This window comes from Euprymna scolopes, chromosome 13 (assembly GCF_053919585.1).
Source record: "Euprymna scolopes isolate OS-2025 chromosome 13, ASM5391958v1, whole genome shotgun sequence".
Classification (NCBI taxonomy): Eukaryota; Metazoa; Mollusca; class Cephalopoda; order Sepiida; family Sepiolidae; genus Euprymna; species Euprymna scolopes.
This window is the reverse complement of record NC_136494.1, coordinates 82,399,505-82,417,004: the sequence shown is the minus strand read 5'-3', so window position 1 is coordinate 82,417,004 and position 17,500 is coordinate 82,399,505.

Below are 17,500 nucleotides of genomic sequence, written 5' to 3'. Positions count from 1 at the left end.
GTCGGCACAAATGCGGATTTCTTTTAATTTCTTTTTGACATAGACGGTAAGATCTGCTCATTGACTGAATCCAACTTTCGCTAGGATACCGGTTTTAACAAGTGTTTCAAGCTTCTCGTCAATTTTTCCAAATGAGGCAAACAGAATATTTCTACACTTTTTTTCCTTGAATACTGGCTGCGTATTATCTTTGAGTTCGAATATAAATGTAATTTTTCTGCATTTTCCTAGACCAACTAATAAACCTTCAGAGAAACATTCTTTTAATTCTGACTAAATCTGTCGTCAGAGGATCGACTTTTTGACAAAACGTATTTACAGACAAATTCTACAAACTGAATTGTTGTATCCAATCCGTCGCAAAAAGATTTCCTGTATTTTTCTTAACACGAACATTTTAATTTCTTTGTCGTACTGTTAAATATAACACTAGGGATTAATTAACCTTCAAAAGTTATCTTCGACCCAGTTACCGTTCTGACTGTTTTACAAAACTTTAGCATGGTAAGTTTATTCACGCTTTTCCATCTATGCAAATTAATGATTGATTAGTCTGATTCTGGATCTCACTAAAACTTCACGCTTTAATTTAATATTTTCCGTATATTTTTCCCGTTTTTTTCCGTTTGTTCTCATGTGTCGTACCCGACTTTTAATTTTTATCATATCTTCTGCAAAAGGAGCTTTTATGTTTTATTCTGTCACAAATCAGGCACGGTTTTGTGTGGTATAGATGTCTTCACCCGAATGCTGGGCTCTGCACTGATAACATTGATTTGGTATTAACTTATTTTGATTTCAGCGATTGTTTTTTCTGTTTCTTTTTCATTTTTTTTTTCTGAGGAATAGGGTTTGGGCTTTTTTGTATCTTTTTTACATACGCGACGCCGGATTCTTCAATGTTCCTGGAATCCTTTTTAACGCCAATTTTTTGTCAACTTTTGTAGTGTCAGGTTGGATTCACTTTCTAAAACTCTGCATCGAATTTCAGAGTCTTTTGCCGATACTAATCCTTGAATAAATATCAGTCCTTTGAAATTGTCAATATTCCGTTCAGCAACGTTTGTTGAATACTGGTGCATTAGTTTTTGTCATCTTTCTTGGTTAAATAAAAGCATTTCCCCAACGAATTTTTCGGCCTCAACAGTTGTATTAAGAATTTTTATTTCATAAAAATTTAAGTTTTTCGTGGTAAAATGTAATCCATGTATTTGATGTGTTCGATAAATCCCAGTTCGAGAAACGACGAGCGAACCTTTTAGAGTTCGTCCTATCGGCACAATATTATGTATGTCCTCATACATTCTAAAATACGATACAAAAGTCTAGTCTTCATCCGCAGTGTAAATGAAATTGTCAATAGCATTTCAAAAATCCTTCTGTGAGAATGTTGTTACTTTCCATGACTTTATTTTAATTTATTAACGTCTTTAGTAATATATTTGTTTTCTCTTGTTTCAGTAACAGTTTCTGAAATCTTTCTTCCATTTTCTGTTGTTATTCTAATTGATATTTACCCAGTTGTGCCATAGTTGGTTTTAAGTCCTCCATAGTTACGTATTTTTCTACTAAAAAAAAGGAAAAGTGAATATGAGGTTGAACGTGTAATGGCCTATTGTTCATAATGATCAACACAATGTAGATCTTAAGGTCGAACGAGAATTATCACATCTCTCTTATTCAATTAAAGTTCACCTTTCTTTTCCATGGCAGAAAAAAAGTTAAAATCATGTTCTTTATGTTACAAAATTTAGTTTTCTCTTTGAGAGAAAAAACAAAAAATACAAAAAGAATCAACTAAGGGATTTATCATTTATAACATTTTACCTGTTAGACAATCTTATTATCTTTGGTTTCTTTTCTTTTTTTTTTAGCAGTTGCTAGAAAACAATCTTTCAGAATCTTGTAGTGTTCAGTGCCACTTTCAGAACTTTTGCCTGGTTCTTAAAACGATTAGTCGTCTGGTTCTACAGTATCAACTCTCTGAATGATTCGTTGTTAGTGTTTTGTGAACACTATCTTCACGTTGAAATATTTTGTCGCAAAGTCGACATTGTTGAGATGGGTCCTTTCAATACCACTTTGTTAGTTCGAATACCTCGCTACAAATTGTTGTAACCCGAGGAAAGGATCATAAAGAAAGATTCGAACAAGGTATTTAGGTAGAAAAGACTTTATTGTACAAGAAAGTGAAGACATAGAAAAGGTTATCGGAATTTTCAGATGGTTTGTTAGACAGTCTTTAGTGTCCCATGTTAGGTTGGAATATTTCGGTATTTACCTCCTTCCCACCGCGAGATGATGTAACACAAGGCCGGAAGGTGAGAAAATGGGCCAAATCCCCAAAGAGAAGGAGCATTCTGGCCTTGCAAGATGGGGAAACCCAAGCAACTAGACATAAACTTGCTCCTCCTGCTGAGAGGCAAGGCCTGGGAGGGTGGACCTTCTAAGGCTACCATGAACATTTATATCATTTTGATAGCAAAAAAAAACAAAAAAAACACCGAAATGGCCTAGTTTCTGTTGGACTGATTGTGGAACCTTTCAATGCAGGGTTGCGATAATTCCTTACGAGAATATTAATTCTCGAATTTTTATAATGGCTAGAAGAGTTCATTATAAATAAATGGATAAGTCCTCATAACATATATATATATATATATATATATATATATATATATATATATATATATATATATATACAAAGAGGGTAGAATGATAAAAGTGTCACCCTAAAGAAAACAACACTACAGCTTTATTTTAAAACTTTTATTGAGAAAATCAATTCAGGTTACTTGATTATTCAATGAAGCCACCTTCAACCTCGATCACTGCCTCGATACGGGTCTGTAACTGGGAGCATGCCTTTTGCACAAATGCTGGCAGGAGCTTGGTGAATACCTGGCAAATAGCAGGGATCAGGCTGTCTTTGGTGTTGTGAGAGGTCATGTTGGTGATGTTCTTGACGAATGATCAAAGGCAGTAGTCTAGTGGGTTCAGGTCGTGGAACGAGGGGGGGGGGGGCGGTGAGAGAAGGTTACAAAGTCATAGTATTCCTTCTAAAGCCAAACCTGGGGCTCTTTGGACTTGTGGGCCGGTGCCGAGTCCTGCTGCCACACCCAGGTTTTGCCAGCGGGCACCTGATTGCAGTAGGGGATAAGCACACTCTTCAGCACATCCAGTTACACTTTAGTGTTGACTTTCAAACCGATTTCGAAGATATGAGTTGGCATGATGTGGCCCTCACTTGAAACCACACTAAAAATCATAACCGTGATGGTAAACTTTGTTTTCATCACTCTGGACCCGTCTCTGTTATTTATAGCAATCTAGCGATGCATTTTGAGGGTGACAGCAATGATTCTGTTGTAATAACTGGGATTAGTAGATAGCAAGAGTTGTATATCAGTGCATCTCTAATCTTGCTCGTTGAACATTGTGTCACTTTCAGACATGATAGAAGGTTCCTATCGTGTTTGGGATTTGTACCCAACTGGCCAACTAGTAGATGGTCTGCATCAAAAAAAGAAAACCGATTTTCATCAAACAGAAATGTAATCCTGTCTTTTCTAGGGCGATAATTATTTATGAAGCTCGATGTATGCTAAATATAACTACACAGCATATACATATAAATGACAAAAAGTCTATATTCCAAATTCCAAGATGTTGTTTATCTTACAATTTATTTATTCAGCACGTTAAAATGTTCAATTTTTGACAGTAACTGTTTCATAGTACAGAAACTCTCATATAATTATTAAATCATAAATTTTAAAATATTTTCTGCACTGACTCATCAGAAGACTAAGAACTCATTAACTTTAAAATAAAATAAAATGAATATAGGCTTGATTACATAAATTCGAAAAAAAAAATGAAAGAGCAGTTGCAATTGTGTTTATGATATTTACGCCATCTTGGATTTTAATGCAGAGTCTGCATTCTTTTAAAGTTAATAAGTTCTTATTTCTCTGATAAGTCAAGGCAGGAAATATTCAAAAACTGACAATTTGAATTTAGAATATAAACTTTTTGTCACTTATATATAAATGTGTGTATGTGCGTGTGTGTGTGTGTTTTTGCAATAGATAATTTGTTATTAAATACATTACATGTATCAGTTTTACAGGCATTTAAGAACTTTATCGCTGTTATTGAAATTTATTTAATTGATATTTGTTTTTCTTAGATTTAATTGGTAATGTTTCTTGTATCTGGAGTAAATGCTTGTTAGTGAAAAATAGACCTATTATTAAAATTTTCGAAATTGGAGACGAGGACAAGAATGTGGTTTAGTAAGGTGTTTAGCAATGGCGCTGTTTTCAAAAAGATGCATGATTGTGTGTATATATATATATATATATATATATATATATATATAATTAACGAACGTAAATGAAATAAATTATAGTGCAGGGGGAGAAAAAAAGAACAAGAAGATATTCTCAACGAACGTCCATGAGTTTTAAATTATGTGTGTGTTCTTTTTGCTTACACCGAGACGACAACTGCCTCAAGAATTTTTAAATGTGTTTTCCAACGTGCTCTCTGCAAGATAGATAAAGTTTCGTCCGAGTACCCTTCACTTAGTCCTGGCACTGCAATAAATGTCCACCTATGACCGCTTTATGAGCTTGTAAATTCTCGGATGTTGGCCATATTTTGTGCCTACGTATCGAAGGGGAGGTGATTATAGAAAATTGTAAACCCCAAGTGTTGAATGGTATTGTCTCATCTAGTCACTTTGCATTAAAACAAAAAAAAAGCCATATTGAATTGAATAGTTGAGATACTATCTTTGTGAAAGGAGGGGAAAACACTTTTTGTCCCAAGCACGGTTCAAATCTTCATTGTGAAATAACGAGCTGTAAAAATTTTGTATCATAATTCCTAGCTTTTTATACCAAATCCATGGAAGCTTCACATATATATTTGGATGCTCAAAAAGGTTTCACCTTTAAAAGCAAGGATTGTAACCCTTATACATTTTTAATTGTGTATAATGTATAACACTTTGCCAAAAGGATTTCAAGTTTTGAAGTTTAGCATCTATTTTAGTACTAGAGCAAATCAACAAAGCCTGATGTTTTGACCAGATTTATTTTTTCTAATTTTAGGGGAGAATGAATTCTAGCTAATGTACTGACCTGTAATGGTTAGGTTTCCTGTATACGCTACAAAACGAATACTTGATGTATGACTAGAACATCTAAGAATGGTAATGAGCCGTCAACCACACCCTCCATAGTAAACATCAATTTAGGGGGAAGCAAATTTAATTGTCGTAACACCCCCTTAGCTTTCGCCCAGGATGAACATATGGCAAAAATCTCATCTATATAGTGGAAATAACACATCGGTTTAAACAACTGGTCAAACAGCAGTTGCTCTTGAAATCCAACAAGAATATTATTCAATATTAGACTCGAAAGACTTTCCATTGCTACCCCATCAATTTGTTCCCGTCAAAACTGAATTAAAAAGATTTAGCAGCTAAATCCATGAATGAGCTCAATAAATATATACATAAGAAATGAGGGCTTAGCTAGAGAACTACGATAAAGACTATTAGCACAAATCATGATCGTTTTATCTAGCGGTACATTAGTGAACAAACTGGATATGTCATAAAAACAGATACCCAGTATACCTCACAAATAAATTCTAACTGAAAAGAATCAGGAATCCTGAATCTAGAGTATATCTCCAGGTGTGAGTATATCGCCTTATCATTTACCCAATTCATGTTTGGCAGAATCTTCCAATGAGAGAATAGGTCTTAAAGGGATATTTTCCTAATGGACTTTGAATAACCCATACATCCTGGGAACCCACAGGGCGAATTCAACCATAGGTTTTCTTTATAAATTTGTAAAAAGCGAGATTGTAGTTTGGTTTCTACTTTGAGTATCCTATCACTTACATTGGCATTGCCTAAATGCTTAAATTTTATAGCATCGTCAAGTATCACTAGAATTTTCTTCATAGAGTTGCTGTGATTGAGAATAACGACTGCAGGGCCTTTATGTAGTTTGGTAATATAAATGTCCTTATTGGACTTTTATGCTTTAATGGCATTAAATAGTTAAATTGTAACACAAACAATGAAGAGTCAACAGAACTACTTATGACATTGTGAACAAGATCAACCAGACGTGCTCTTAGGCATGCTGCATCTTCTGACAAAGAGGACACGTGTTTGTTTGGCTGTAGATCACATTCAGCAAACACCTCCTGCTTAATAAGAGCGTCATCAACATACAGTACTGTTTTGCTGTATTACAGATACAAGATGGGTATGTGAATTAACAATGTTCAAACATTGTCCAAACGCCTAAGCTCCATTTGTTTACACAAAGAGCATCACTTAATATGCTCGTGGCAGTTTATTACTTCCCAATATGCTCAACCCAACATAGGGGCATTTATAGTCATCCACACACAGTACTGTTTCCCTTTATTGCAGCTCACCAGTGCGGCTAGACAATATAAAAGAAAACAAAACCTAAACGATTAATCTATCTATCTATAACAGTGAAAGTGTCTGTGTGTACGTGTGTCTGTCTGTGTACATTTCCTATGCAATAACTCTGTCAATTTTCAGTCTACAGACTCGAAATTCGATATACAGGGTACTAAGATTTGGAAAAATCTTCGTAATCCGTTTTCGGCCAGAAATTCGGCTGTTAAGGGGTAAAAGTTACACGATTTGACCTTTGAGAACTCTACCAAACTCCTCCGCTAATTTTGGGTATAAACAATTGAAATTTTACATATAGATACCTTGGGCAGGGATCTAACTTAATAACTTGATTTGAGCCCAAAACAATAAACGTTAAGGGGTCATAATAGGGGTTAAATTTTTTTAAAGATTGACCTCTGCGGTATCTACCAAATTACTCCCTTTTTTTTGTACCTGCATTTGGCATTTATAGGTGTTTAATTTCCCTTAATTCTCATGGCAACTGTTGCCGGCCTAGGCATATTATGCTAACAAATGGAATTAAAGGTGACTTTGTAGCTGGATTCAAATCCTTCGACCGGCAATTATTATCACTTACTGCACTGATGATTACAAAAGCATGAAACACGAGTGTCTGTGGTTGTAAAATAATTATTAATATTTATATAAATATATATATATATATATATATATATATGTGTGTGTGTGTGTGCATGCTTAACATGATATGTATAGAACTTATCTGTTTTTAAAAGTCAACTGCTAAACAAGAGAGAAATATCTGCAAACTCATTTGTACAATCAATGAATATTTTGATTCAAAATCTAAACTTGCAAACTTCCAATTTTCCGAAAGCGAAGTTTGAATTGGAAAAAATGGACATTTTAGAAATTATAAATGTTTTATAAACAAATAACAATATCTAACTAAATAATTGTGAAGACAACATGGTTAAGAAACCAAAGAAATAGCCCAAAGCAAGCTCAAACTAAACATTTATATTAGGGTTTATTAATCTATTATAAATGTGCTGCCTCTGTATATCTGCCTGTCCACCGATACAATTGAAAAGAAAGCACCATATCAAGATCAAACGACTTTTCTTGGTTAAGAATTTAACGGGGAATCCAATATTTGTATTTATTAATAGTGTTTTACGATCAAACCGGCTCATTTGTGATAATGGTAAGTGTTAACTAATGAGTTGAGAACTTGAGTTCGTTCATCGGTTGGGTCATAGGGATGTACATGACATCATTTATAATAGAAGATAGATTATGAGGTGAAGGGATGTGTAATGAACAGAAGAGAGGTACATTATTGATGAGGAGGATACAATCAACACTTTGGAAAGGGTTTCATATAAAGTTCATTATACAAGATGAAGACAAAACACATTGTGGTTAATGACAAACGAAGACAAAGGCTTCTTGACAATACGAAGATATTTATTTCCAACTAGAGATGAGAATGATGGGAATTCGATGTCCTGTCTTACTCTCTGCCTCACTTCCTAAAGGAGCTTAGGCTAACTCAACTCTAACTGAACTCTGGCCCCTCCTCTCTGACTCTCTTACCGACTTTAGTCTAATTTAACTGCATATATTGATTCTATATTTCTTTGTGAGGCCAGAACGCGGCCAAACGTGTCTGCTTTGCATGTGGACACTTCCAACACGTTCTGGCAACACAAAGAAGATTCCTTAATTTCCATTGTCGCATTCTACGTGCTCTGATCTAACTTTGTTGTATAGTATTTTTCTTACAATAATGGACAATTCACTACATTCCTGTTATCGCATCTAAATATGTATCCATTTTAACTTTTCATCACTACGTTCGATTCCTTTAATAAATATTATTTTCGATGTTAATTACTTCATTTCTTTAAATACCAGGATCTGTCGCCTTCAATATACAACAATACCAAAGGTTTAAAAAGTGATATTTGATGTCACTTTGCTAAACATCCAATATTATAACGTGAGGACCCAAACCAAGTGGAGAATTACTGTGGATGAAGTGTCGCCCTCCTCAACACCTAATGAAAATGCCTTCGTGCCACCTTCTACTGTGGTTTACCACTTTACTTTCCTTTTACAATATTGTTGGTTATGCATTCACACAAGAAGATCAAAGAAAATGTTTCATTTAATGCTAGCAGGGAGACCCGACCTTGCTCGAGATTGAATAATCATAATCTCATGGGGAAGCAATTAAATAATAATAATTTTCCATGAGAAAAATATAGGACACAAGGGAGTTTTTAATGTAGAGGAAAATCAGTTTCCCAAAAAGGGACATACTGGCAGTGGGCAAAAATAAGAATTGCCTAAGTATAGAAGGGTTTCCCTTACATTGACAAAGAACAAATTAACTTAAGTGTAGTGTCAGAACAGATACTACACTCAGAGTTCAATCTGAATGATCATTATATATACTTTTTAACTATGCTCATAACACCGTATTATATTTATCGTTTTCCAGAACTTATTTTTCTACACAGTGACCATCACTCTCATTGTACGTTTGTCAGAACTTTAATGACGCATCTCTGCTTCTGACGTACGTCCATGACAAGGATTATTTTATTAGAGTCTCTCGCTGTCAATAACTCCAATAGGGAGATAAAATTTTCAAGTAATGAATACACGATTAGTCATCATAACAATGCAATTTTCACTCCCTTTGTTGCATTCGGGCAGAATAAAAATAGGTGGTATTACTTTTCGAACGCCCCTCGTTGTAGTAACCTGTTCAAAAGCAGGTATTTATTCGGTAACTTATGAATATGAAAGGGTTCATTGGTCCCCCGACAAAAAGAGGGTGGTCGTGTAAATTCACCCTTGTTCGTTAGTCCATTTGTCTCTCCACACTTTTCTTAATAACTATGCCTTGGAATTTTTTTTAAATTTTGCAATTTTTTAAACTTTTGTACAAACATTAAACATGATATGAGTAAAACATTAACTGGACGGATTTTCTGGGAAAACTCAGATTGATCCCCTAGAGGTGCCTCTCGGGTTAAAATGGCTAAAATTGTAACGTGTGTGCTTATTAAAAAAAAATGATACCTCGGATTTTTATAAAACTTTCTGAAAAGTTGTAACTAACTGATTTCTATATAATTTTCTTTGTTTATGCTTCATGATAACTCTTGGGTGTGCCCCAGGGGCTCTTTTAGGGCTAATAAAAACACCCAATTTTTAGGACTATTTCACCATATTTGTCCAAAATTTTCTGTGTGTCTATTTAGCAGTTTTGCATGGTGCTGAAGTTAAATGTAAATATGTTAAGGCCTTGGGGATTTGGAGCCTAAATAGGCGGGGAGGCAAATTATGGACTTAGTCATTTTTTGTTGCATGGTGCAGAACTCAAAATTACATATGTTAAGGCTTAAAACTGCACCGTGTGTTCATTTTCATCAGGTTTTGACATTCCCTGAAGACTTTTGGGGCTAAATGGGGGGCGGGGACAATGCTGAACTTTGTAATATTTTTATGCCTCGTTCACTGTGCACGCATGGGGGACCGTGCACGCTTCACTTGTTTCTTAATAGAACGATTAAGGTAGACTGTTCTTCATATTATTTGAACTACTGTCCTCATCTTGAGTGTTCTTTTCACAAACTTAAAGCCAATGTAAACGCTAACCTTCTTCATGTGCATCTTGTCGAACTCAAAAAATTCCGTAATCTGCACGGGATTTTGAACAGAACCTTTTATTCAATCAATGGACATAGGATGCTCGCCTTCAATTAATCATGACTATATAGAAGTTCTAAATAATGCACAATTGTATTATTTTTTTTTACATGGGGGGGGTCACCACTTATCAAGGCCCGGAAGCCACTCGGGGATAATCATTTTGAGTGTTGTTTGCACTGAGGATTTAACACAGGTCCATGAAAGGAGTTGGTTTCATTAATTTCATATCGTCAATACCTGCAACAGAGAAATGAACTGTTCAGATCATGAATGCATAAGTTCAGTCATCAGAACAATGCATTTTTCAATCTCCGGACATAATAAAATATAGGAAGAATTACTTTTCGAACAGCCCTCATTAATGAGTCCAACATGCTTTGGTCCCATCCACAGGATCTTGCGTCTTATTTAGCTTTTTCATGTGCACATAATTCCATTTCCAAACGGATGAAGACAAGAATTAATGTTTTTTTTTGTTGTGTGTGTGCTGAAAATGTTTCCATGGAAGTGAAATGTGTGCTGTTTTTGAATTATTCATGATTTAAAGAGAATTTTCTTTCCTCTGCTTATTTCCAGGGTTTTTGTAAAAGGACAGTGAAGAATTTAATTCAGAGATTATTCAAATTTGCAAACGGCTTGAGTATCAGCAAATTAAGTAAGTATTCATTTTCTATTCATGAACATAACCATGATACAATGAAACTTGTATCGGATTTTGGTAATAGCTTTATGGTCTGCAGAACTTCGATTTACTCATCGTAGATGCAAAAATATTACATAAACTTATTAATGAAAATGTCTCTAACAAACATTAAAAAGAGATACTGTAATACTATTTCATTTTGATTTGTTTGTTTTATTTTATACCATAGCAACCTTTTTTTCGACTATTTTATACTAAGTTCCTTCATTTTCGTAAAAGAGCTAAACTTTTCTTATATATATATATATATATATATGTATATATATATATATATATATATATATAAATATATATATATAAACTACTTCATTTATTCACATAAATTTAATATACGAAAGTATAGATTTATGCGTAAACTTTAAGTATTTACTTAAAAAATGCTCAATATGTAGGTAGAGCTAGTTAGTAATTTATAAAGTATATATGGCGATTAAGATACACTGAATATTCTGCGTTTCATCCACTATAGGATTCGTCAGGCTATATATATATATATATATATATATATATATATATATATATATATATATAATACTAGCAAGTTGCCCGGTGTTGCCTGGTTGTAAAATATGCTTAAATATGAATTTTAATTCATGCAGATTTCGTATATATTATTAGAAAGAAAATATTCTCTAGTGATTATTATATTGTAGTGATTTCCAAAGTTTTTTTTTTTAAATGTGACTTAGATGCCATCAGCTACAATCGAAACTAAAATATTTAGTTCTCTAGTAGCATTTGTTACCATCTGAGCTCACGACAAATGCATATACAAAACTTAACAAAGTAACGCTGTTAAACGTATAAATGTATATTTGAATATGCATAGAGCATACACATTATATGTAACTATGTCTGCCAAGTACCAATTATTCAACTTTGACTCATTAGCAGCTGTTTTCCGGCTAAAACCCAAACCGATTTTGTTCCACAGGTCCGAATACCCTATATAACATGTTTCAAGTTTGTAGATGAGAAATTTACAGATTAGTTTGCTAGAGACCTTTCTGCAGACAGAGATATAGATATAGATTTATTTAAAATGCAGTTACAAATGCTATGCAATTATACACAAATAGAATTGTGCGTAATAGTGAAATTAAAATAATCGTCCAATAAGAAAACAGAAACGAACGAACGGTGAATTAATAAAAGTTTGTTTTTGAAAGAAAATGCAAATTAGTTATCCTCATGGATAGTATATTCATGACTAAGTATCTTAGGAAGTTGTATTCAATTTTATAATAGAAAAGTGGGCTTTTAATGACTCAAGTTTCTATATGTATAGAAAATATTTTTATTTGTTTTTACAGAAGCAGTAATTTATTGTTACACAGTCATGAGCATGTTTCGATCAGACAGTTTTTGTGGCTAGAAACCTCATCAGACGGTCTAGCTTATATGAAAGTAAACTTTGCAATGAAGATCTCGGGTCAACTTCCGGTAAAAGCCATTTAAAATAGAAACAAGTGATGGAATTAATACTAAGACTAAAAAGGGTGTCGGAGTAAAGTAGACGGGGTGGTAATTTAAGAAATTAAGGTGGGGACATTGAAAGACAGAAATAGATGTTATCTGCATGTGTTAGTGTTAACTCGTGTAAGGCCTTAAGTATACTTGCGTATATCAGGTTTAATTTAGGGGTGGGTGTGAATTTTATTATCATTTCAGAATATTTATATGAAATTTGTTTTAGGTTTGAAGACGGGTTATTTGCTCATCAGGTGCTAGTAATATGGTCTGGGTTCTGCTGTGGTCGGAGAGTATGTTCCTCACCTGTCCCCACTACCTATTCTTGCCATATCCTTATTGTATAAAATTTAGATCGGTCAAGGAAGCGGGAAGAGACGTAAGCGAGAAGAGGAGAGAAAAAGAAAGGAGAAAGAGAATGGGGAGATGAAGTAGAAAGGGAGAAAAGAAGGGGGAAGAGATCCATAGTTCGCTTATTGTTGGTAATAAAAACATTTCTTGCTAGTTTCTACCCGTCTTGACCTTATATTTATCTATTTTTTTATCCATTTATTCGCTCCTTATAGTCTTAACATTTAGTTAAAATAATAAATGAAAAACTATATTGTATATAATTACTGAAACTTCCAAACTAAGATATAACCATTTGTTATAACAGTGGTAATAATCATTAAAAGTAGAGGGTAATTCGGGAGATTTGTCGGGCTAGTACCTACAGTATTGACAATAATTGATAATTTTTTTTTTACTGAAGGTTATATTGATTATTCATGTATAAATAGCGATACGTACAGATCTTGAGGCACCTATCTAAACATGTATGTATAGTACATGTATATATATTAAGGGGTATGAAAATGTATACTATTTCTACATTTTTTTTTTACAAGGTGATCACCACTTATCAAGGCCCGGAAGCCACTCAGGGATAAGGGTTATTGCATGTACAGTACGTTAGTGTGGGGGTTTAATAAAAATGTCTACTTAAGGGGGCGATGCACCAGGAATTTGTTTACGTTGGATTTGAAGACATCCAGGTTGTAGTCAGGTGGGAAGCAAGCAGACAGAACAGAGTTCCACAGGCGTGCAGTTCTAAGAAAGAAGCTTTGTTCATGGAATCTGTTTTGATTTAGGCACAGATAAAGAGTGGGGAAAATTTTTGACAGTGGTTTCAGTTAGACGGATGTTTTTCGTAAAAGATTTGCGAGGGGGGACTAGAGATTGGAGCTCAGACGAGCACCTGCCATAGAAATAACGATAAAATAAAGATAGGCTCGCAACGTCTCTTCTATGGGAGAGAGGTTACAGGGAAGAGAAAAGGGCATCCCCCACTAAGCCACGAAGTCTATTTTGTACTCTTTCTCTGTCAAGGCAGGGTAGTCTTTTAAAGTTGAATCCCAATTATTGCTAAGATGTAACAACAGAGTATATATAAAAAGTAATAGAAGATAGATATTTCCTGTAGGTATCGATTTTTTAAGCTCTTCAAAATGTTATGATTCGATGGAAGTCATTTTGGTGTTATTTTGTGATTTTGTTTGTTGTATCTTTTTCTGATCGAGACCTTTCTATATTAATTTATATGAGGCGATGGAAAAAAAAGACCGAGGATTAACGTACAGATAATGGTTGTTCCTCCATGGACGACACAGTTTCGTAATTATACCAAAATTTTTATTTTGAATAAATGATTGCTAAAGACGTTCTATTATATTGAAATACAAAAGCAGAGTTAATCAACACTTGCTTTTATAAGGATTTTCCCTATATATATTAACTAACAGTTCAGCCCTGCTTTGCTCGGGCCTTATGTACTGTTCATAACTTTATATGTATATGTATATATATATTAACATGTTTGGCTCATGTCCAAATAATCTACATCTAAAATTTCAAGTGTTTAGACACAAAATTGGCAAAGGAGTTTGGTAGAGTCTGCAAAGGTCAACTCTTTTAACTTTAAAATTTTCGCCTAAAAACTGATTAAAAAGCTTGCTGCATGTCTGAAAACTCTTTATGTAAAATTTCCAATGTTTAGGCCCAAAATTGGTTGAATAGTTTGCTAGAAATCGCAAAGGTAAAATCTTTTGAACTTTGACTCCTTGGAAGCCAAATTTTCGGACAAAACTCGATTAAAAAGCTTGCCCTATGCCTGAATAAACTTTATGTAAAATTTCCAATGTTTAGACAAAATTTGGCCGAGTAATTAAATGTAGAAGCCACAGAGGTAAAAATTTTTAACTTTGACCCCAATTTTCACCCCTTAACATTTATTGTTTGGGGCTCAAATCAGATTAAAAAATTAGATCCATGTCCAAGTAACCTATATATAAAACTTCAACTGTTTAGAGTTGGCGGAGAAGTTTGGTAAAATTTCAACTGTTTAGTGTTGGTGGAGAAGTTTGGTACAGTCTGCAAAGGTCAAATCGTTGAACTTTAACGCCTAAACAGCAAAATTTCTGGTCGAAAACCGATTAAAAAGAGTTTCCCAAATCCCAATACCCCTTCTGTCAAGTCTTGAGTCTGTAGACTGAAAATTGACAGAGTAGTTTGGTAGGGAAAAAAATGCACACAGACAGACAGACACACACACACACACACACACACACACACACACACACACACAGAGACAATTTCACTTTTATAGATATATAGATTGCAAAAATATGCATATTAAAATATTCCTTTCTACTGGGATTGAGGTAGGTCGATTCTAATTGTCCTAAATTAATCGTAATTTGAAATTTACTCATCAAGTCACCGATTTATTACGAAGTCTCTCTCTGTCACTCTCACTACATACTTTAAACAGCTACTATTGCTCTCATTCCTGTCTCCCTCTCTTTATATTAATTTGTTTGGTTTTACGGCATATCAACCCTTTTTGTACTACGTATAGCCGGATCCAGTAATTTTGGAAAAACGTTTTTATGCTTCATATTTTTTATATTTTCAAATATTGATTCATGGGTATTTGGTTTGGTTGTTTTGTAGAGAAAATTGTTGTTTTTGTTTTTTACTTTGCAGAACATGATTGAGTCTTGCAAGGAGAACAGTAAAAACACTAACATCAATGTTTGGTGCATGTTAGATCAGGTAGCCAGTATCTTCACACAACGTAATCTGGTAGCATATTTGTTTATTAAATGTCGAAGTTAATAAGCCTAAGTATAAAATGAAGATTAGAATGGTCTATTATAAACAATAGGGATTATCACTTTAAGCAGTCTCTTGATTTCTGGGCGCAAACTGGGCTGAAATGAATAAAAAACAGAAGATGGGTTCAACCTTTGGTCAGCGTCTTTTGGGAAACACCGCTATCTGCTTCATTGTTAATCTGACAATGCAAAACCTAAGCCCATATTTACTTTGCTTGATGGTCAATCCACTTACTTACCAAGTATTTTTTTTTTATTATTCTCTGTTGGGGAAAAAAGTTTTATGGAAATATGCATCATTATCACTTGGAAAAATTTTTTTAAATTAAAGAAGTTTTAAAAAATGAAAAACTAAAAATCTGAGTCGTTTTTCAACAAAAAATTCTTTAATAAATATTCTCAATGAAATTAACAGAAACATAAATAAATTGACAGAAAATGAAAAATTACATAAGTTCTTATTTTCTTTTTTTTTATAATACATTTTCCTGGTCTCTTTTAAGACATTTTTTCTAAGTTTTATACAAACTGGACACTTAGGAACGTGTTTTTATTTTCATTTTTACCAGTATCAACGGGAAGACAATGTCTGTCAATAGAAAATTGGTTTCAAAGAATTAGATTTTCACTTTCAGAGATATTTTCAATTGCTTTCTTTTCTTACAAGAGTTTTACAATTTGAGTAATATACACATATATATAATATATATATATATATATATATATATAATTATTGTGCACTGATATATAGATTTGTATGTACAAGTGTATTTGAATATGTGCATAAGTGTTTAAGTATATATATATATATATATATATATATATATATTGAATTCTAACGTCTATGTTTAATTCAAAATAAGAAAGAAAAATCTTTCACGTTATCGACGCACCGAATATTTTGAATTCTAACATCTAAATTTCTTTGAAGAAAATAAAATATATTCAGTTTACGACATAGGAACATCAACATCACGTATTTTCAAATGCTTACTTCTATGATTTTTCTTTAAATTACTCCCTCCTCCGGATATATAATATATGTGTGTGTGTGTGTGTGTGTGTGTATGCTTAAAAACACACATACATTCATTTGTATCCTAGAAATTCGTAGCATTTTATTATTTCTCTTTTTAAAAATCGATATTGCTTGATCTCCTTATGGTAGAACTAAAGTTATAGTTAAAGACTTAACTTCTCTTTATACACACACATACATACATACTGGACCTTTATATTAAAAAAGAAATGGAAAAACTTAACCAAATAATGCAATGAAAACAAGGTGTTGTGTATAGATAATATTTCGTTATCATTTATCAAAACACTTCCTTAGTGTCCAAAAGCAAAGATTGTGAGGAAAAGCAGGGAAAAACGTACGAAATTTGTAATTAAAATCCATTCTCGATGTCTTTCGATACACAAAAACGAAATATTAGATCTGTACACGAGTTTATTCGCATTCTATTGCATTTTGTGGTTATTCAATTTTCACATTTTTTCTTTGAGTCAAATTATTTTACTTCATATATTTTTCAGCTTTCAAATTTCTTTTTGTTACTGACGTCTTTTTTGACGTATAGAAGCCACAAAAAACAGGGACTCAGTTTTTGTAGTGTTATTTAAACGTTGTATAAAAAATGAATTTCAAATAATCTAATCGAGCAATCTACATAAGATATTATTAAGCATTATACATACGATTTCATAAGATATAACTTATATATATATGTGTGTGTGTATATGTGTATGTATATATGTATATATATGCATGTATATATGTGTATATATGTATATATATGTGTGTATATATGCATATATATGTGTGTATATATGCATATATATGTGTATATATATGTATATATATGAGTGTGCATATATATGTATATGTGTGTGCATATATATGTATATATATGTGTATATATATATATATATATAAAGACAGAGAGAGAGAGAGAGAGATTATATATAATATACATGGTGTAGAATCGCCAC